Genomic DNA, 23798 nt, shown 5'->3' with positions numbered 1-23798 from the left:
GGAAGTTAGTTGTTCACCAGAGGGTTAAGGTTGGGCACCCACTGGGAGGTTACAGTTAGGCACAGTGGGGGGAGTGGTTTGAGGTTAGGCACCACCGGGGGGGGGGGGGGTGAGAGTAGGAAGATGTTAAGTCATGGTAAAATATTGGTAAATTAATTAATAGAATAATGGTAAATGTGAGAATATTCTACTACCAGCTATTGCCAGTGTCCTTTTCAACTGCCGCCTTTATCAAATGTATGCCACCATTAACCCTTCTTGAGACAAAACAGGGCTTTGAACACTGCAATCAGCACTGCTATAGACCAGATTTACTGTAATGCGTTGTTCATCAGCACTTCACTATTTTCAAGTTCTTAAAGTTCTTTAAAAAAATAAAGTAAGAGTCACATTCCATCAGACTCAGTTTTTTTTCTAGCCTCTTAATTCCACTGTGAGAAAATACATAAAAAAACCCTCTGCTTGTGCTGTCACCTTGGAATCCTACAGAGTCTGAGTGGCAAGTCTCATACCCTTGTTAGGAGAAGAGGTAAGCAGTTTGGCCACACCTTTCCTCCCTTAACTCAATGTGATGGAGGGGGGTGCTTTAACTTTAAATATCTGGAGCGCAGAGGTGTCTTTCATCCAAGGTAGGGTGATTAGAGCCATTATAAATATTACACTATTACTTACAGTCTAAGATGGGATGCCATATGGTTAATAAAAAAATGCTGGACAGGGCCTTTAAAACATCAAATACTTTGCAGATGTGTGTACTGCGTCTCATGTGGATTAGCCTAGGTGACTAACTGCACACTTATTGTGTAAAACATAAACACACAGAACAATGAACTGAGTATGTACTCTTCTCCAATATATGGATCATCCATGCCCATGGTTTACTTGGCTACAGCACCTCACTTAATATTTGCACCACATTCCAGGCAGCCTGTGCCAGCCAATCTGTACAAAGCATTTGACTCTTATTTCCATGCAGCAGATAAATAACATAACAGACTGATCGCATGGTGAAGCTACACAGTGCCACCCTTATTAGTTTTTACTTTCCAGAATGGAAATAATCAGCTGATGTGAGCAGCTTTTCCATGTGTGATATGGAAATGGTGGGGGTCTAATGGATCAAGTTATTCAGTGCTAGAGAATACAAAATGCATATGTAATTTAAGAGAAGAAACTCATAATAAAACTTAAAAGTAAGACAGGATCTAGACAGTAACAGAATAAGGTAAATACAGATCATCATTACAACTCATATATTCAGGAACGTATCAGCTGTAAGCATTTAATGTGGCCCTGCATTGAGAGGGACGTGGAGGGTGTCTGTTTATTTCCTTATGATTAATGCCAGCTGCCTGGCTGTCCTGCATATCTTTCTGGATTGAGTAGTGTCCAAATCACACACCTGGGGTTCATGTGGTAAAACATGATTCAGAGTATACTTTGTTTGAGGTCTGTAGCTAAAAATATTAAAATCAGAAGATCATAGCAGTAAGTAAATTAGCATGTTTAAAAGGAAATAAAGATCGTAGCCTCCATATCTCTATTACTGCAGGTTTACTTTAAGCATAGTATAGTGTAAATGCTGCTCTGCATTGCTAACACATCTTCTATTATTATAATTATCAATTGTATTAATAATGTAATGTGCCAACATATTCAGCAGCACTGGATAATAAATACATATAATGGTACAAAGGATGGCAAACGTAACGTAACAAGGTCACACTACATAGAGACAAAGATCTACAGTACATTTGGGGTTGGTTACATAGGTCCAGTAATTCAAGTAAGAGGTGGTCATAGGGAAGGAGGATGATGGGGATCTGGCAGAATAAACTAGGGGAGGGAGGACCCTGCCAAAGGCTTACAAGCTAATGGAAGGGGAGATGGACACACTAGGTAGGGTTGTAGAATAAGTACATTACAGAGAGTTACTCTGTGGTCGGGAGTGGGTAGGCCATCTTGAAGAGGTAGGGTTTTAGGGCTTGCTTGAATGTATTCAACTTGATTTCCTTGCTAAAGTTAAACGCAAAACACATGCTCCTGGCACGAACATTAACTATTTGTAGTCATTCAGTGAACAGGAATAGGGCAAACAAATACTGTGTCAGAATTTGAAGATTTTTTTTTCATGGAGAAAAAAAAAGTTACACCTGTACAGAACAAAATAATATATTTATAATGACAATATTGCAGATAATGAATTTTTCAACATGGTTGCTTCTTAATTTTCATGATTCCTCATTCACATGCAAAATTAATTTTAACACATGCAAATGGTGCCAGAAATACCTGAAACAATATGAAAACTTAACACATTTAAACTGATGGAATTACAGATTTTATAATCAGCCGATGGAGCTTAAGAGGTCAGGGAAGAAATTTACAGACTCCGGCACTCCATAGGAAAACTTCCGTTTATTGAAGCCACACAGCAACAAATCATGGAGCTTAAGAGAGCTAAAAGAAGCAAAGCTGTATGTGTTCTCCATGGTTATAATTCTATTTTTTTTATTTTTTAGAAAAACAGCTCAGGAATACTTCACTTTTAAAGTCAACCATAAAAACAGGATCCACCCCCTCTCCAGTCTCTTTGGAGTGATTTGAGATAAGCACACAAAAATGGGGCAGCCTGATACTGAAATTTTTGGTACCTCTTGGGCAAAGAAGGGCTGGCATAGAGATTCCATATATGTGCTAAAAGATAACAAAACCATTCAAAATACATGTGAAAATAATGCTTTTTTCTAAATGTATTCATAATAACCCGGTGTCATCTTTTATTCCCTCTGATTCTATGTTGAGTGAGTCCATTGTGAACTGTGTATGAAGAATAGAGAATCAAGAAGAGAAGATAAGTCTGTGACTGTCTGATGGTTTTCGTTGGGGAAAGAGATGGAACCACAGCAGGGAACAGTTTAATAGAGCTGTGAAACCTGGGAGGGGGTACCATGGCCACCATGTTTGACTATTTTTAAAAAGTAATGTTTTCAATGTGTATATACTATGAGTGTTTTTCCTGCAGTTGGCACCAGAGTGTGAAAACACTTGAGGACATTGGCTGGACTTTCTTGTGAATTTGCCTTCCCCTTTTGAATATGTAAAAGATCTAAATGTTCCCTGCCTATTTACAGCTCCATACCGGTAACAGCAATTTAGTAACTGCAAAGTGATGACACATTCGAGCTGGAGGGTTTGGTGAGCCACCATGTTGATAAGAAGGGAGAAGAAGGAGTTAAATGGGAGTATAGCATCCTTAGGATCCCACCCTAAAAAGATCCCTAGCCTAACTGGTGCTGCTTATTTCAGCTGAGAGGCTGTGAGAGAGTGTGACAGCACACTGTAAACTCACCTAGGCTTCAGATGTTCTCTTGACTCTAAAAATACACACCCTGGCAGTAGTCTGTACTCTGGGTAAATGGAGTACCTTTATTCTTACTGATGAATGGTCATGCCATTTCTACAGGCTCTGTAAAAGACATTCCTTGAGACAAAGCAGAAGGGCGTCCCCTGTTTAACTCTTAGTACCCTTGAGTGATTCACATTTCTATGCACTGCCAATGTTATCTGGTAAGTTGTGCAAAGGTTGTAAATAATGTTTAAAGTGGACCTGAACTCTTGCACAGGGCAGAATTCACAAGAAAGTCCAGCCAATGTCCTCAATAGAAATGCTCCCTGTATGTAATTAGAGAGTTTAGCCTGTTTAATTCCTCCTCATCTGTGTCTAATCACAAGTTGTAATTTGATCTCTCCCCTGTGTAACATGGCATGGCAGGTAAAGCAGATAAGCTCATTTGAAAGCACAGGATGATAGCAATATGTCTGCTTCCATGAATCAGGAAGTAGAAACATTGTAGATTTATTTTACGATTTGTATCAGGTGTAACAAAGACCTTTTTTTTGTTTAAAAGTTATTATTCTTTTGTGTATTTTTTTTAGCAGACAAGACGTTCTGAGTTCAGGTCCGCTTTAAGACAAAACAGCTTCTGGCAATGATGGGCCGGGTATACAAAGTTATCACTACAATATGAGATAAGTTCAGCAATCTTTTACATCAAAGGCAATGTAGAAGTTATGCACAGATGTACAATGGTAGGCTGTTGTGTGATTTGCACATGTTCTGCAGCTGATCACAAGGCATTTGCCAAATCTACAAATCACACCACCTGTAAATCTCAGCTATGCCTCCCAGCTGGAAGACTGTCACATGGAAAGATGTATACTGAAATATGTTTGTATACAGTAAACTTTACTCAGCAAAAGCCCAAACAACAAGTAATACTTAAAGAGGAACTTCAGCCTAAACAAACATACTGTCATTAAGTTACATTAGTTATGTTAATTAAAATAGATAGGTAATAAAATCTCTTACCCACTGTTTTAAAAGAAAAGGCAAATGTTTGTGATTTCATGAGGGCAGCCATCTTTTTGGTTAAAAGGAGGTGACAGTGAGCATGAGACACAGTTCCACCTATCCTGTGTCCTGATCACCCCTCCCAGTTGCTAAGCAATCAGAACAACAACATCATAGATCCCATCATACATAGCAAAGAAATGAACAGCGCTACTTAAAAACAGATGAGTGCTTACCTGCAAAAAAGTGCACACCCCACTCATGGGATTCAAATACACAATGAGCATACACATGACCTGTCTACCACTTGGAGGATGTTAGTTTCACTAACAATTTGCAATTTGTTAGGTACTTGTCCCTCCCACTGTCGAAGAAGTCTTTCCTCCATGGGAGGGGACCTAACACTAACTAAATTCTACCTATGCATATGCATAGCCTGGGCGCGCTACCAGTAAAATTGAGAATTGCGCAAAAAAAAAGTGGGATCAGCGCATCACCAGGCTGCGTCTGAATGGCCTCAGCTCAGAGATGCGCTGAGCCCCCCCAGAAACTGCAAACGCACCTTGAACCCAAACAGAGGCTCTGCATATACACCACAGGAAAACTATTAAGTGGGAGCAGCTGACCAGAAATAAATCAATCAAACATAGCAAAGAAATGAACAGCGCTACTTAAAAACAGATGAGTGCTTACCTGCAAAAAAGTGCACACCCCACTCATGGGATTCAAATACACAATGAGCATACACATGACCTGTCTACCACTTGGAGGATGTTAGTTTCACTAACAATTTGCAATTTGTTAGGTACTTGTCCCTCCCACTGTCGAAGAAGTCTTTCCTCCATGGGAGGGGACCTAACACTAACTAAATTCTACCTATGAGTGGGGTGTGCACTTTTTTGCAGGTAAGCACTCATCTGTTTTTAAGTAGCGCTGTTCATTTCTTTGCTATGTTTGATTGATTTATTTCTGGTCAGCTGCTCCCACTTAATAGTTTTCCTGTGGTGTATATGCAGAGCCTCTGTTTGGGTTCAAGGTGCGTTTGCAGTTTCTGGGGGGGCTCAGCGCATCTCTGAGCTGAGGCCATTCAGAGGCGGCCTGGTGATGCGCTGATCCCACTTTTTTTTTTGCGCAATTCTCAATTTTACTGGTAGCGCGCCCAGGCTATGCATATGCATAGGTAGAATTTAGTTAGTGTTAGGTCCCCTCCCATGGAGGAAAGACTTCTTCGACAGTGGGAGGGACAAGTACCTAACAAATTGCAAATTGTTAGTGAAACTAACATCCTCCAAGTGGTAGACAGGTCATGTGTATGCTCATTGTGTATTTGAATCCCATGAGTGGGGTGTGCACTTTTTTGCAGGTAAGCACTCATCTGTTTTTAAGTAGCGCTGTTCATTTCTTTGCTATGTTTGATTGATTTATTTCTGGTCAGCTGCTCCCACTTAATAGTTTTCCTGTGGTGTATATGCAGAGCCTCTGTTTGGGTTCAAGGTGCGTTTGCAGTTTCTGGGGGGGCTCAGCGCATCTCTGAGCGGAGGCCATTCAGAGGCGGCCTGGTGATGCGCTGATCCCACTTTTTTTTTTGCATAGATCCCATCATGCTTTGCACAGCATCGAGGGGGGGGGGGGAATGCCCAGGCATTTTTCTTTGATGGGGCAGAGCTTAGCTTCTGTGCAGCTAAAAATGAGGCTTTGGTAAGAAAAACAAAATTCTGATACTGTGAAATGTTTAAAGAAACACCAAGCCTTTTCAGTGCTACTGAGTGGATTTTTAGTCTGGAGGTTCACTTTAAAGAGGAACTGCAACCCAGTATAACATACAATAAAAAAAAATATCCTTATTTCTTATTGGCTAAATAGTTGTCCCACCTGCCTTTGCTCTAAAGTAATGGCATTTTAATGAAAATGTCAATCCCCCAGTCATATTTGGCTAGTACTGGAAACTGCACTCTTATGTAATAATGTAAAATCAGTTGTGTCTGTAAATAAAATCACACAATGGTATATCTTTGTAGATTGCACATTAAAGCCTTATATCAGGCTTTTTTTACACTGCAAATCGCAATTCTGATTTCCGATCCCAGTTTTTACTGGATGCTAGCAACACAAGAAGAAAAACACAGGAAGAACGCAGCATGCAGGACTTTTTTAATCGCATCAAAAATCGGAGTCACATGTAAAATCACATTAAAATCTGAATCACATGTAGTGTAAAAAGAGTTCTCAGAGATAAAAAAAAAAATCTTAACAGCCGTAACAGCACATTGCTGTGTCTGACCTATAAGGCTACTAGTAGATAATGAAAGTAACCCTTTCTGGTGCTTAAAAACTCACATAATAGCAGCATGGCTAATCTGTTAGAGCAGATAGGAAATTCTGACTGTAGTTTTGCTTTAATGCTATCTGTGAACAGAGGCTCTGTAGTTACTAATATATGTCAAAGGAAAGTATAGGAAATGATATTAGCATGGCGGTACATATTACTTCTCACTCTAACGTTTCATACCTCAGACATGCATTTTACTGTTTAGACTTTGAGCTGTGCATTGGAATATTGTTCCCTGTATTGTTATCACAGTAGAAAAGCCCCCGGAAATGCTCATTGATTCAGCAAAGATTTACTGTTTTCTCCTATGACCAAAGGAAAAGCTTTTTTGTTTTAATTGCAGCCATTCTCTTTAGCAGTAGTGCCTGCTGGCAGCAGCAGCTATCATTCTGTCTTTGTTAGAATCCCAATTTAGCTGGAAGGAAGAACATCATGGATAATTGTGAGTACTTTCACAGCAATCTCAGGAATGGAGTTACACATACTTTGAAACTTTAGACACATATCAAATATGACCTTATGATACACTATATCTGGTACCACAGAACAAGCTTTGTTCCTGGAGTCACAGGAGGTTATAACCAAGATATTAATAGCCACAATAATTGCAGCATTTTTCAAAAGCAAAGTATACAGCTGAGACATTTGTGCGCCCATTCTTCAGGTGGAATTATGAGCAGAACCTGAAAGCACTGGAAGCAGCTACCTGCAGATAAAGCCAGACACACATGCCAGCACTCGCAGCTTAACATTTACTGACCACTGACAGCATTTATAGCAGCTTAAAATAATATGTTCACCATAAAGAAAAGCATTGGCCCTGCTGTTCCCATTTTAAGAATCACAGGCATTAAATACCTCAAGCTCTGCACTGGTGAGGAGTCTTACCACACATATTAAAGTAAAACCCTACCCACATTTTTTTTTCTTTTTAAGTTCTGGATAGATTTAGGAAAAATGAAAACCTCTGCTTGATTTTTTCCTGCTGTCTGGGTTCTTGTTTTAGCTCACTGATAAAAAATAAGCACAATGAAATCTCTAATATTGTGATATAAAAACATTTTCAGCAATGTTTAAAGGACCTGTGTCGCGAAAATCTTAAACTTTAAAATACATGTTAACATATACAAATAAGAAGTACGTTTCTTCTGGAGTAAAATGAGCCATAAATTACTTTTCTTCTATGTTGCTATCACTTTAAGTAAGTAGTAGAAATCTGACATTGCTGACAGATTTTGGACTAGCCCATCTTTGCATAGGGGGGTTCTTAGGGTCTTATTTATTTTTAAAAGCACTTAGTGAATGGCAGTTGCTCCGTCCAACTGCCAAAAAAGTGTACGGTGAGCAGGGAGGCTGGCCAGTATCTTTGTATAAATGTTTTTCAGGGAATGCCTTTATAAATAATACAGGCCATGCTGAGAATCCCCTATGGAGAGATGGACGCCCAAAACCTGTCGGTAATGTCAGATTTCTACTACCTACTGTAAGTGACAGCAACATAGGAGAAAAGTCATTTATGGCTCATTTTACTCTGGAAGAAATGTACTTCTTATTTGTATGTGTTTTAAATTTTAAGATTTTCGGGACAGTTCTTCTTTAAGGGCTTCCTCACTGTCCTGGTGACAGATACCAATAAAAAACAGATGCGTAGCAATGCTCATTTGGATTCTACAGAATTAAATTCTGCATTTCGTATAGTAAATAGGAATTCTACAGCAATCCGATTTACCACAACTCTGTAATTTTAGCCCAATCACAGAACTCAGAAGCATTGGAACAATCAGAGAATGAAGAATTTTTCCACAAAAATCAGGTTACCGTGGTAATTTTAGCCCAATTACACAGATTTTTGGGGGGATTTGTGATTGAAGCAAAAAATGAAAAATAAAATATTCCTCCGCAATTGGAAAATCAGAATGAAAAAAACAGAAACTGGCATTTGCAGAAATCAGAATCTCCAAGGAATCGGAAATGGGCATTTCCGACCATCTCTGCTGATGAGGGGATTTTTGTTTTAGGACATTGTTGAAAAATGCATTTAGTAACTCACACATGGCTAACATACCGCAATTCACTCTTTCCCAGCAAAGAAGGCACAAGCTTTGGTCACAACCAATTCACCTTAAAGTGAACCTCCAGACTACAATTCTACTCAGCAGCACTGAAAAGGCTTGGTGTTTCATCAGAACTTTGTTTTTCCTACCCAAGCCTCAGGTTTAGCTGCACAGAAGCTAGACTCCGCCCCATCAATGAAATCTGCCTGGGCATTTTTCCCCTGATGCTGTGCAAAGCATGACCGGATTTCTGATGTTGTTGTTCTCGTTGCCTAGCGCACACAGCTGGGAAGGGTGATCAGGACACAGGACAGTTATAACTGTGTCTCATGCTCCCTGTCACCTATTTTCAACCAAAAAGATGGCTGCCCCCATAAAATCACAAACATTTGCCTGTTCTTTTAAAACAGGGTGGGTAAGAGATTATATTACTTATCTATTTTAATTAACAAAACTAATGTACCTTAATGACAGTATGTTTGTTTAGGCTGAAGTTCCTCTTTAATGTTTAGTGAGCCATATGTCGATCACTTAACTACAACTTTGCCAATGGTTTCTGGAAAGTTATTTAAATTTGTCTCTTTTACAAAACGTGAGAAGTAACTACAATCACAGCAGACCACCAATATCATTATTTTTTATTGAGTGTTTGCATATGTGGCACATTTTTTAATATTATCGCATCAAATTCCATGTACCTTGGTAATTCAGCTCAGATCTATATCCTTACTTCCCTGAAAGCATGTTAATATGCCAACTTTGCATCTTAAAGTGAACCTCCGGACTAAAAATCGACTCAGCAGCACTAAAAAGGCTTGGTGTTTCTTTAACAATTTCACAGCATCAGAACTTTGTTTCTCTTATACAAGCCTCATTTTTAGCTGCACCGAAGAAAACTGCCCGGGCTTTTTTCCCCTGATGCTGTGCAAAGCATAATGGGATTTCTGATTTTGTTGTTCTCGTTCTGCTGTTTTGGTGCAATTTTTTTTTTATATACATTTTGAATTTGACATTTGAAGCCTAGCGTGTGCAGCTGGGAGGGGTAATCAGGACACAACACAGTTGGAACTGTGTCTCCTGCTCCTTGTCACCTCCTTTCAACCAAAAAGATGGCTGCCCCCATGACAAAGATGGCAGCCCCCATGAATCACAAACATTTGCCTGTTCTTTTAAAACAGGGTGGGTAAGAGATTATATTACCTATCTATTCTAATTAACATAACTATGTAACTTGATGACAGTATGTTTGTTTAGGCTGAAGTTCCCCTTTAAGTCTACTATTTCTTTATTCTTTAATTAATAACCATTGTTCCCATCTAAACATTAAAATAAAAAATTGTAACAAACTAATGGTTCAGGCAGCTACTGAATAGAATTGTATATATTTTTTACTATTATAATCCATCTAGTAAACCCAAACGTTTTGGAATTGGTCAGGCACTTTCTATTCTTGTAAATAATTTTCATAAGCAGAATCACATGGTTTTCCATATCAGTTTAACGTGATATTGGGGGAGCTGGGGGAACCATCTAAACATTAAAATAAAAACTAGTAACAAACTAATGGTTCAGTTACTGAATGGAATTTTATAATAATTTTTTGGAATTGGTTAGGCATCATTGGAATTTTTTGGAATTGGTTAGGCACTTTCTATTCTTGTCAATCATTTTCATAAACAAAATCACATGGTTCACCATACCAATCTAATGTGATATTGGTAGAAGTAGGAGCCAGTGATGCCTTTGAGTTTGGGGCACTTTGGCATCTTTGTAAAGAGAATCTCAGTGAGGTTTGATACACACTATGTGACATGTACCTATATGCACCATGGGAAGGAGGTTTTGGAGGGGGGTGGTGTAAACAATTTTTGTTTTGGCCACAACCTGAAGTGGGCTTGCCTAATCTGAATGAGGGCAAGACTAGTATGAGTGAGGTGTGGGAATAGTACAGTTATGCAGTGACATATAAAGCATAAACTTATCCCTCTACTCCTCAGTGTAAATTCATATCAAACAATTCAGACAGGATTCAGAAATCAGGCATGTATTGAAAAAACTTTTGTATCTCTGCAGTGAAAAGCCTTACACTCCCGTTACTCTACATAGAACAGTACAGGCTTTCCAACAGATAGCTGAGCAACATGTTTGTACAATGATCGTTCCAAAATTTTCACTTGAAATGCTCACACATTACTGCTTCAGGTGAGAGATATAACAAGTGTTGATGTAGCTTTAATCTGCTATACATCCATTCCACTGGGCCTCATTTATGAAAATGAAAGCTTCTTGCGTTTTCTTTCTCCAGTGAGATATGGGAGATTGCAGTAAAGAAGCTAAGTGGCCATAAAAAAACCAGGGGGATTCCAAATGACCAAATAATTATGTATACTTGAGTGGAAATGAATATAGTCAGCTGTCTCCCGTGGACCAGTAGTGACCATTGCAATCTCGTTTCCTATGCCCCCATTGATAATACAGTAACTGCAAGAAACAGCAAACCAGCAATCCCCGCTCATTATTATAACTTTTCTCCTGCCATCTCTTCCCTGCTTCTACCTGTTTCATGAATTCACTGCTGTAACCATTTACTTACCCAAGAACTTACGAGTACACAAAGCTGTCTGAATTCTTACAAGAAATGCATCATTAGGTTTCTGTCTGAAGCTAAACTGTGGGATACAAATTCAGCACTTTAACTTGCTTGCCATGGTGCCTGCACTGCATGAACTATCTATACAGATGACAAATTACTATGGCGTTAATATGATGGATCCAGTTTGTAGCCTCAAACTTCAGTACTTTCCCCTTTGTCAGAAAATCCTTTGAGGTTTGAGCTGGCATAATTTTTCTTGGCTAATGATCTGGAGCAAATGAATCAACCAGAATTCCTTTTTCTTTATTTGCCAAACTTTTCTAAGAAAAAAAAAAATCACATGATGTACAGGCTTAATGTGCTGCATAATGTGAATGAGTTAAATATGAAATGATTTATTCGCATCACATCTGGTGTATCTACAGCCTGCATCCTGAAGGGCTACATTGGTGCATGTTGTGAAAGGTTTTATCATTTATTCAAAACATTCTCTGGAAGGAAAATTATAACTGTATCATTAGGGTTATCAAAAAATGAAATGCTAAATCCCTCTTATCTAAAATATACCTTTTTGATTGTGTTATTGCAGAAGTATTTCCCTACAGCTGATTATGGAATTATTTAGTCACTTTCAAGAAGCAAAACAATAAAATGTGTACATGACTAGCAAATACATTTATTTTAACTCTTTAGACTAGGCTCAGTCTTGCTGCAAGGTAATCATACATAATGCTCAGTTTAAAAGGAGTCAAACTTTGCTACATCATTTAAATGACTTATATGTGTAAATGGGAATGCACCTACACAGCTGGCCTCAGGCCACATCATCTGCATGTAGCTTTACAGACAGGAACAATAAGCTCAGCTTTTACCTTGCTGCAGCCTATAAACACCTGAACTGGGCAGCTGTGCTATTGGCCTACTCATTTCAAGCAGAAATTTATGCTGGATCAACATTGCTGCATTGGATAATGCAGACGTTAAAATGAGTGTGAACTGCAATGGAGACTGGACATAGAGGTTAATTCAGAGCCTCCATGTAGCGAATTAGTATAAGGTGATCTGTTAAAATGCAGAGATGTGAACAGCCCCATAGAATTGTATGGGCAGGGAGTTGACATGCAGAATTACACTGCATCGCTACTGATGCACTGTGAACTAGCCCTAAGGCAATTATAAAAAAAAACAAAACCTTTTAAGGTATAAAGTTTCATGCTCATCTCTCCAGCAGGGCCGGGCCGAGGCATAGGCTGGAGAGGCTCCAGCCTCAGGGCGCAGTGTAGGAGGGGGAGCACAATTCATTCAGCTGTCATTCCTAATTGTGTTTGAAGCAGAAAGAAATAAGAAAAGGGGATACACAGCAGTGAGCAAGCCAGATAACTAGAGATGAAGGTGTTGGGGAGGTTGTGGGCCCTGTGGCGCCGGTTAGTCTAATAGCAATCAGTGTGTGACGGCTGGGGTGGCAGGGATGGAGGGGCGCACTTTGGTGTCTCAGCCTTGGGTGCTGGAGGACCTTGTCCCGCCTCTGCTCTCCAGCAAGACCCCAAGTGGTCCTGTGGCCCCTGTTCATCACTCTGAAGCTCTCTTTTCCTCAGTGACAGTGGTGATAGTGGTCATCCACCTCTTCCAATAAAAAGAAATGTAGGAAGATAAGGGAAGTGACTGTAAATGACAGGACTGCTACCCTCTTACCTTCCTCATAGTTTCTAGGATTAGAATTAGCAGCTGGATGACCATGAAAGAAACATTGGACAAGTTGACCATTCACTTTGTATTCACCGAAGTACCCAATGGAGAAGAGAACTTCTAATAAGGGAAGTGGAATGAGTACTATCTAAAGCTTTTTTTTTTTTTCCATACAAGATCTTTTTCTTTCTCCTTTTGCAGAGGGATCTGCTTTCAGAATTAAAATTCATAAATATTTTAGTAAAAACTAAAAATCTATTTGAAATATTTGAAAATAATTACTCATTGCTGACAATGAAATAAAGAGGCAGTTCTGTGGCTAGGCTGGGTGAACACATAAAAAAATTCCCTCCAAACCACTGAGAGAACCCCAACTCACTAATACTGATGAGCAAAAACATCACTGGCAGGATCGTGAGCTTTCCACCAACCTTGGGATTGCGAGAATCTTGTGAATTTGTTTCATGGAGCTGCCATTATAATTCTGACACTAACTAGTGGAAAAATTAGGCCAACATGAGCGCAGGTGTGGTTGTGTCATAAAAATGCCAGAGTTAAGGGAAGCTTAGAAGTAGATGGAGGAACACTTCACTAGTGAATATGATGATGTGCCTCAGTATTCCTGGCAGCACTACCAGAATACATGTTTGAAAAGAGAAGACAAAGACTGCCACCATCGGCATATTGCTCTTTTACTGTAACAACATGTGTTACAGCAACATATCAGCAATTTTTTTGAGCATTGAACTCCTTTATCAAGCTTAGCTGCATCAATGAGAGCTCCAGACATCGATAGAAGTGAGAGGCAAGGTTTGGCTGCAAGTAGCTGAGCTCCAACATGTATGGTTAGAAGGGCTAGTGTTAGGGTTGGGTTAAGAGTAGGATAGAGGTGATAGTAAGAGTAGGTTAGTGTAGCATAGCTAGGAGGGTTAGTGTTATGTTTGCTGGTAGGTTTAGGTGGCTGGAAGGTGTAATGATTAAGGGCTGTGCCTCTGACACAAGAGACCAGGGTTTGAATCTTGGCTCTGCCTGTTCCGTAAGCCAGCACCTATTCAGTAGGAGACCTTTGGCAAGTCTCCCTAACACTGCTACTGGCTATAGAGCGCGCCCTAGTGGCTGCTGCTCTGGCGCCAGGAGAAAAGCGTGATATGAATGTTATTTGTCTTGTCTTGTCTAGGTAGAGGGGTTATTCTCAGGCATTAGTAGGGAGATTTGTTTTAGGCATTAGTGGGAGGTTAGTGTTAGGAGTAGATAGAGGGAAAGTTGATAGTACTATATCAGTAATATTATATTAACCGGCACCCAACTCAACAAGATGATATGAACTCTACCTCTTAACGCGAATAAATATTATTACAAATAAATATCTCCAAAAATTAAGCCTTCTAAAAATGACCAATTTAACCAATAATCACCTTTATATTCGGTGGACTTCCTGTACTGAATCCAAGCACCAGGGGCCAATGTTATCATAGTCAGCACTTTGGCCATTAATATTCAGTTACTTTGCAGCTGTTTAACCACTAAGTTTTCTAGATGAGTGTTGGTGCCCAATTGACCACCAGGTACCAACTGCACAGCTGAGTGTTTAGTTGTACAGCGAAGTTATGCAACCACCAGCCATTAACCATGACAGGATTATCTGCTCTGAAGACTACCATTCTTCCCATGAAATTAGCAAGTGTAAAGTGTGAAGTTAGAGGGTAATAAAAAGTGTTGATCGCCCTGTAAATTAGGAGCTGAAATGACAACCCAGACAAATCTCCGAAGCTATTTTTTGTTCTGACTCAAGATTCATATTCAAACATTTTTAATGAAAGAAAGTGGAGTTTATTAAAACCATAATGCTCCAACATATGTGACTTTAAAAAAAGTATACATATACAGTATCTTATACTGGACCTCTTGATGGACAGCATAATGACACCATACTACAGCTCACACCACCCTGCCAATGCTATTTGAAATTTCCCAGTAGAGTGCTGCATTCCCATGTATTATCTTGCCGTCAGCAGGACACAAGGTAGTAGTTTTCTGAATGAGATGCTATCATGAAAAGAGGTATAATATTATCTAGTTTTCACTCTCCTTTATTTTCCAAGATGATCATTTTTCCTAAGGTGATTAAACATCAAGCCTTTTAAAAGCTCCATATGGGTAGTACACACTGCATTCTAAGAGCTAATCCTTTGATTGGTAATGATTTTGAATGGGTTGGAAATACAGATGCTCTTGAGCTATCAGTGGGTTATTTTTCAATGTGGTGATAGCAGTTAGTAGAATCTAGGCCACCACAGCTGAACATTGACAGCAATCTCCTACCACAATTACAATCCATGTGTTTAGCGAGGCGGTGGTTATATCTGCATGTTCTTATATTGTTCTATAGAACAGTTAACTGCTGATTTATGCGCAGTTAATGTTAACTGAATTCTTATGTCTTGTTTTAAAATGCTTAAAGTTGCCTGAATTCCCTTTTATGATTTTATTCCTTCCATTCTCTAAATGGCATGCAAATTCAATTCATTGTTAATGAGCAGGCTGTCAGAGCTAGTTTTGAAGTACAGCTACGAAGTCAGAATATTCCCCCGTGAGAGTTTCCAGCTCACATATTTATTTTTATTATTGTGCAAATTATTTTTGTAGTCGTTATATTTCCATTTTTGTGTTTGTGGTATTTTTCTTTCTTATTTGCTAAAAGACCTTTTTTTATTAATTAACAAAGGCCAAGTCTCTTGGATGCTAAGAATTTATTTGTTATTACAAAATCAGTAAAATCAGTATAATGTGTACATGGTTATGCTCTGGTTCGGTGTTGTTAGTCAGTATCCCTCTAGAATGCATCTGCATGCATCTTTTACGCGTATCGATTTAGTTAAATCAAGAAACAGACCCATCAACATTTAGAACGTATCAAGATGTAGAGTGTAATCCGAAAGGAAGTAGCATGAATTACTTTGCTGATATGTGTGTTGACACTGCCTACACGTTCTAAATAGTTTTTACAGATTTATAATGGGAAACACTGAACTATTTTTATTCACTTGGTAGCCTGAGAATAAATCCCAAGTTTAGAAACAAATGTCTTCCTAATACTGTGCAGGCACTCAGCAGCAGTTTGTTTTCATCTCTACAAGATAGTCTTAATTAACTGATGTCAAATAAATCACTATTAAAATAACTGGTCAGGTATTTCTTTACCAAATATTTACTGCTGCAGACTTCTGGTGTTGCAGAGTGTAGTGCTCACTGTCTGAGCCCCGCCTTCTTGTGGCATCAACAGCAAAATTATTCTAATTCTAGCAGAAGCTCCACCCACCAAACCTATTCATTTCTTCTACTAAGCTGCTACAAATTATGTGACCAATAATAATTTAAGTATGTAACCTTTTTTGGGAAACACAAAGTGGCATTTAGGCACTCTGCATACAACTAAGCTACCCCGTAGTATATTTAGATGTGTACTTGGATTTGTGCTTTAAGTGAAACTCTACTTTTGTCAAGAAAAAAAATCCACTGTATTTTATCTCTTACCATGGCAGGTATCGTATCCCATGGATTTATGTTGTAACCACGGACACATATTTGCAGAAACTACTGCAGTCTCTTTCCAATAGGAGAGGCTGTATGAGAGTTTTAGCAGTTCTAGCTGTTTTTTGTGTGTGTGTTTGCATTTGTTAAACAACTATCAAGGCAAATTCCTTGTAAGTGCAAACTTACTTGGCAAAAAAAATTGATTCTGATTAAGCAATAAAGGTATTTCTTTATTCCATTTTCTTCTACCAGATTGCCAAACTCATTCCATTAAACCTGTGGCAAGGAATTTTCTATCTGCTCCTGCAAATGTTTCAGAGTGGATGTAAATCTGAAAATGCTCTGTATACCAAATAGATTTAAAAAATTCTGAACTGGCTACAAATTATATGGTAAGGTTATATTGAAAAAAACACATTAAACGTACATCACCGCAGATAAGACAACTTTTTAACGCCCACATTTTTTTCTGTAAAATGTGAGGGGTAGGTCAGCTTATTCGCGAGTGAAGTACCAAGAGCAGGGCCCACTATGTAGAGAACATATTCAAGCTTTCTGATGAATGCATATCACCTGTTCTCACTCCATCTTGCATCCACGCATCTACCCGGCAACTTCTGATCAGGCAACTAGAGCTCCAGTCTCACTGTGGTCACATGACAGTGAGCTTGGAGCTCTAGTGGCCAGTTCAGAAGCTGCCAGGGAGATGCGTGGACCGGATCTGGAGCGAGGTTAAGTAGATATGTTTTGGCATGCTCCAATGTGCGTTCTGCAGGGGGGGGGGGGGGGTGCCAGATTGGGGGAGGCCAGCTGAGGCTGGCTTTTGGCTTTTTAGGTCAAATGTGATAGGTGGGCCTATGCACAAAGATATGTATTTTTTAAGGACAGATGCAAATTAATAATCACATTCTGTATCGCTGCTTGCGTGGAAAATATATATATATATATATATATATATATATATATATATATATTTTACCCCCTGTTAAATACTTAGATTCTTTTAATGGATAAGGTGCATGCCAGAGATGATAACCACTACCAAGGGCATGCTGCAGGGACATTAAAGATTGTTGCTATACATAGGTTCTGACTTTAATTTCATTTTCTTTCTACAAAGCATTGGAAGAGCCCTTAATCTTGTAACTGAAATAGATGAAGTGCACTTTAAAAAAAAAATCACTGTGCCGATCAACTAAAAGTGACGTGCAGAAAAATGCAATGAAAAAAGCTCTCTTCAGTTCAGACATCCAATTATTCCCATAAACCTTGATTTTTTTAATTATCCTGCACAGGATTGTATGCTCGGAGCCAACACGGCTTAACTTCCTTGCATAACTCTGAATCCCTTTGGTAAATTAGCTCTGATGTTTTGGATAGGCCATAAAAGCACCTAATACATAAAATTAATACGATTAAAATGTATTTTTTTTAAATATATTTTGTAAATAACAGAATTACATGAGGAAGATACCAATCTTTAAATTGGCACTTGCATTTCTGTCACATAAAATATAGTAAACTCAGATTACTGACACAAGTATATATTGGAGTAGCATAAGAATTAAAACAATTCTGGAGTATTCTGGTGCAACACCAAAATTAAAACAAAAAGGAAAACATATGTATGATTCAATGTTAAATGCTTTCTCTGGCAAAGGATGAACAATCTCTTTTACTCTAGGCCTCAAGAGGCAATGAGGACCGAGTTATGTAACTGTCCATGGTTCTGAAAGAGAAGCTGAACAGCTGGTGTAGAACATACTTACACACACTTGAATTAAAACTATCCAAGCTGAAAATGCTGAGATCAATACAATATATAAAATAGAATTCATGTGTGAGATTAAAATCTCCACAAACTGGGATGGTATAGAAAACATCTAATCTACACTAGTAAAAATGTACCCCAGTTAAGTTATTGATTTTATAAGCTATGGTGAAACAAACAGAAGCATCATATTTAATAGTGTGTTAACATACAAATACAATTTTGCTTGTGGAAATGTCAGATAGTTGCTAATTTGATTGTAATTCTTTCTAAATAAGAACTAAGAAATAGTGTATTGTACCTGAAACAGCTGAAAGCATGATAAACAGAAGACGGACCCACACAGAAAGGTAACTCACTCTCAGTATCATTCTTCCTCCACTTCACATTAGTATAGGACTATAATCTACTCTGGGAAATTGCAGGCAATCTTTGATTATTTCTACAGTCACCCAGAGCTTAAAGGGAACCTAAACTGAGAAGGATATGGATTTTTCCTTTTAAAATAATACCAGTTGCCTGAATCGCCTGCTGATCCTGTGTCTCTAATACTTTTAGCCACAGCCCCTGAACAAGCATGCAGATTAGGTGCTCTAAGCAAACTAGAAGAAAGGAAGGCAGGCACTCAGTAAAGACTGCGGATGTGATATATTCAGGTGAGTAGCAGTGGGAGAACTTCAGCAGAAGCTACGTGCTCACGACAAAAAAGATTAAAACATTTGTGGCAACTTCAAAGAGGAGAAAGCAAAAATGTCTGGCACTGTAGCTTTAATACGTGGCAGCAAGTGTACAAGCACGTGTCACATGTTACACAAAAACAAAGTCCGTGAACATTGATGGTACTTATCGTGCTCTGCTGAAGGGGGGAGGCAACTGTGGGCGCCAGTGGGTGCACAGCCTTACAGCCGTTTCGCAATGGGATGAGCCTTGCTTCTTCGGAGGCTAACCGTGCACGATTAGCCTCCGAAGAAGCAAGGCTCATCCCATTGCCAATATAATATAGTATAAAAAATGTCATAAAGAATCAGGGCCTGCAAAGGCTAATCTACACCAATTTTTATCTGTGATTGCTATATGGCTTGCTCTGTCTTTTCTCTTTTAACAATAGAAATAATCATTTAATTACACTTTTTAATTAAGAGAAATATTTCAGTTGAACATATTTTAGCACTCCTTTCTGTGATTTTAGACATTCGCCCATAGATGAAACATTGGCTGCATTAATTAGCAACTTTCCTACGTGTTAATGTGAACATATGGCATTTAATTACCAGCTGACAAATCTGTGAGTTTTCCTGATTAGTGTAGCAGAATTTGTGGGCCATCGTTTAGAAACGATAGTTATAGCTGCTCGGAAGATTTCACTCCATTAAGGAAAAAAGTGCTGTGACATTGCTGATTCTCACAATCCCTGAATGTTCTAGTTTTTGTCATTTATCTAACGCATACACATTTGTTTTATACTGATTTTTGTGAAGCCCAACTAAGCCTAAAATTGAACAAGGTAAGTTCTAATAGCATTCAGGGTAATAAGTAAATATTCACAGCGCAGAAAAGAGAAGCGCTAACCAGGATAGCTTCTCCATGATCAAATAAACATAAAACTGCAGTACAGCTTACTTTCTCTCCTCTTTGAATTTAGCTGCTGAGCAGGTCAGTCAAGCATGACCGTATGATATGGTCTGATCATATGAGCATGACCATATGATATGAGATGGAATATGTTGGTGCTTTATAAATTAATAATAATAACAATAATAGTAATAATAATATGATTGTATATAAAGTTGGAAGAACAACAGATAGCTGACTTTATCTCCCAGAATTCAATCACAGTAAAAACCATGTTCAGTTTAAGTGGTTTAAGCTTTCTAGGACTCGCCAGGAATTTGAAAAGAGCTTTGCTGCTAAAAGTGAGTGGCCATGATCCCACAGGAGTGAGTGTCATTATGATGATTATTATTATTTAGTATTTATATAGCACCGACATCCTCGGCAGTGCTGTACAGAGTATATGTAGTCCTGTCACTTACTGTCACTTGGAGGAGCTCACAATCTAATCCCTACCATAGTACATATATGTCTATTGTAGTCTAGGGCCAATTTTAGGGGGAAGCCATCTAACTTCTCTGTATGTTTTCGGGATGTGGGAGGAATCCGGAGTGCCCAGAGGAAATTAACACAGACATGGGGAAAACATACAAACTCCGTGCAGATGGTGGCCTGGCTGGGATTTGAACCAGGGACCCAGTGTGCAAGGCAAGAGTGCTATGCACTAAGCCACCGTGCTGCCCTCGAATCTCACAATCTCGCAATCACGAAAATGCTGCATTTTCAGAGCAACTTCATAAGGGAAAGCAGGGCTAAAATGACATTCCTGAAAATCACTCCTCGTTAACCTCTTAGCAGCTGCAGGGCTGAATTTTAACTTCTGCTGGGGTAGTGTGCATTCCCCAGCCTGGCAGGCTTGATGAGGTATGTGGGGGCAGGGTAGTGGTGGTGGAATGCTGATACATACCTGTCCGATCGGCTTCTTCTTCCTAAAATTACATTCCTGAAAATCACTCCTCGTTAACCTCTTAGCAGCTGCAGGGCTGAATTTTAACTGCTGCTGGGGTAGTGTGCATTCCCCAGCCTGGCAGGCTTGATGGGGTATGTGGGGGCAGGGTAGTGGTGGTGGTGGTGGAATGCTGATACATACCTGTCCGATCTGCTTCTTCTTCCTACACTGCAGTGACGACGTCCTCCTGGCAGGGCTCCTAGGTTCCGATCACAGTATATGACATGATTGGATCCAGGAGACCACAGAGGGGTACTGGAAGAGTCTCTTCCATCACCCCTCTTCCAACACCGGGTGGCATGTAACTGTGACACGGTCTCCTGGAGGCTGGTCATATGTGATCGGAACCAAGAGACCTGCCGTGTCTACAGAGCCGCCAGTGGAGAAAGAGAAGAAGCCGCCCGTAGCAGGTAAATATAGCTACTTACTCCTACACTAGGCAGTCAAACGAGTTATACCATTAGAGGTTTACATTAATCAAGCAGCTTTAAACGATGTATCTCATTTGAAGCTGATAAAAGGTCAAGTGGAGTTTTTGAGAGCATTGTGCAGTAACTAATGGGTCCCAGGCCTGAAGGTTGTCTTCCCAACCATACCATAGACATCAGGTATAGTTCAAATATATTAGTGGTGTTAGGCATTGGTCAGGGAGGTTAGTGTTACGCTTAGGTAGGGGAGGGTTAAAGTGAGAATTAGGTTATGATAGTCAATAGTAATATATCAGTAATATAACCGATATTCAGCATAATGAGGGGATGATACGAGGGGTCTTTCCCGGGCACCACATATCCAGAAATTATCCTGATCTGTAGCATGGATATCTCTTATGCTGTATAGAGTTCAAAATATCTTATTATTAGCTCTTGCAGTAGAGATCAATGTATTCAATTGCAGGAAATTCCATTAAAAAATCATTCTGTACCAAAAGCTGGCACATTTCACCACTGTAATTTATTGAGTAATTGTATCCCTTTCACAGTTTGTAAATCAAAATTATACATTCTAGGCAAGTTTTAGTGAAAGTAAAATTCTGCTGTATTTTGATTTAAACATCTTCTTACTTGTAAGATAACAAGCAGCAGGTAAACATTAGGTCAGTGGCATTATGACTCAACCTGGTTAGTCTTAACCACTTAACGACCGCCCCCAGCCGATGGGCGGCGGCAAAGTCCGGGCCCAAACGACCGCAATACGCCCATCGGCGGGGGCGGCTGCGGGAGTGGCTATGCGGCGATCGCGTCATTCGTGACGCGATCAGCCGCCGGGGACTGGCTCCGCCCCCCGTTCGCCGTAACCCGCCGGCCGTTCGGAAGCGCCGGCGGGTTACTGGCATCCGGATCGCCGCTGCAACAGTGTATAATAGGCTTTGTAATGTATACAAAGCCTATTATACTGGCTGCCTCCTGCCCTGGTGGTCCCAGTGTCCGAGGGACCACCAGGGCAGGCTGCAGCCACCCTAGTCTGCACCAAACACACTGATTTCCCCCCCCCCTGCCCCCTGATCGCCCACAGCACCCCTCAGACCCCCCCCTGCCCACCCCCCAGACCACTGTTTGCACCCAGTCACCCTCCTAATCACCCATCAATCACTCCCTGTCACTATCTGTCAACGCTATTTTTTTTTTAAGTCCCTAATCTGCCCCCTACTCCCTCCTGATCACCCCCCCACCCCTCAGATTCTCCCCAGACCCCCCCCCCCCCGTGTACTGTATGCATCTATCCCCCCTGATCACCTGTCAATCACCTGTCAATCACCCGTCAATCACCCCCTGTCACTGCCACCCATCAATCAGCCCCTGATCTGCCCCTTGCGGGCAATCTGATCACCCCCCCACACCAATAGATCGCCCGCAGATCCGACATCAGATCACCTCCCAAATCCATTGTTTACATCTATTCTCTCCTCTAAACACCCACTAATTACCCATCAATCACCCCCTATCACCACCTGTCACTGTTACCCATCAGATTAGACCCTAATCTGCCCCTTGCGGGCACCCAATCACCTGCCCACACGCTCAGATTGCCCTCAGACCCCCCCCTTATCAATTCGCCCGTGCAATATTTACATCTGTTATTCCGGGTAATAACCCACTGATCACCTGTCAATCACCCATCAATCACCCCCTGTCACTGCCACCCATCAATCACCCCCTGTCACTGCCACCCATCAATCAGCCCCTAACCTGCCCCTTGCGGGCAATCTGATCACCCCCCCACACCAATAGATCGCCCGCAGATCCGACATCAGATCACCTCCCAAATCCATTGTTTACATCTATTCTCTCCTCTAAACACCCACTAATTACCCATCAATCACCCCCTATCACCACCTGTCACTGTTACCCATCAGATTAGACCCTAATCTGCCCCTTGCAGGCACCCAATCACCTGCCCACACGCTCAGATTGCCCTCAGACCCCCCCCTTATCAATTCGCCCGTGCAATATTTACATCTGTTATTCCGGGTAATAACCCACTGATCACCTGTCAATCACCCATCAATCACCCCCTGTCACTGCCACCCATCAATCACCCCCTGTCACTGCCACCCATCAATCAGCCCCTAACCTGCCCCTTGCGGGCAATCTGATCACCCACCCACACCAATAGATCGCCCGCAGATCCGACATCAGATCACCTCCCAAATCCATTGTTTACATCTATTCTCTCCTCTAAACACCCACTAATTACCCATCAATCACCCCCTATCACCACCTGTCACTGTTACCCATCAGATTAGACCCTAATCTGCCCCTTGCGGGCACCCAATCACCCGCCCACACCTCAGAACGCCCTCAGACCCCAGCCCTGATCACCTCGCCAGTGCATTGCTTGCATCTATTTCCCCCCTCTAATCACACCTTGAGACACCCATCAATCACCTCCTGTCACCCCCTAGCACACCTACCCATCA

The 23798-nt window shown here is 40.4% G+C and overlaps 1 protein-coding gene across 19 annotated transcripts in view; it reads right to left on the bottom strand.

Annotated features, from left to right (window-relative positions):
- CELF2 (CUGBP Elav-like family member 2) overlaps positions 1–23798 on the bottom strand; it is a 688411-nt gene that overhangs the window by 175780 nt on the left and 488833 nt on the right. The window lies entirely within an intron of this gene.

This window comes from Hyperolius riggenbachi, chromosome 3 (genome assembly GCF_040937935.1).
Source record: "Hyperolius riggenbachi isolate aHypRig1 chromosome 3, aHypRig1.pri, whole genome shotgun sequence".
Lineage (NCBI taxonomy): Eukaryota > Metazoa > Chordata > Amphibia > Anura > Hyperoliidae > Hyperolius > Hyperolius riggenbachi.
Note: the sequence above shows the minus strand (reverse complement) of the source record. Positions and strands in the feature narration are given on the sequence as shown.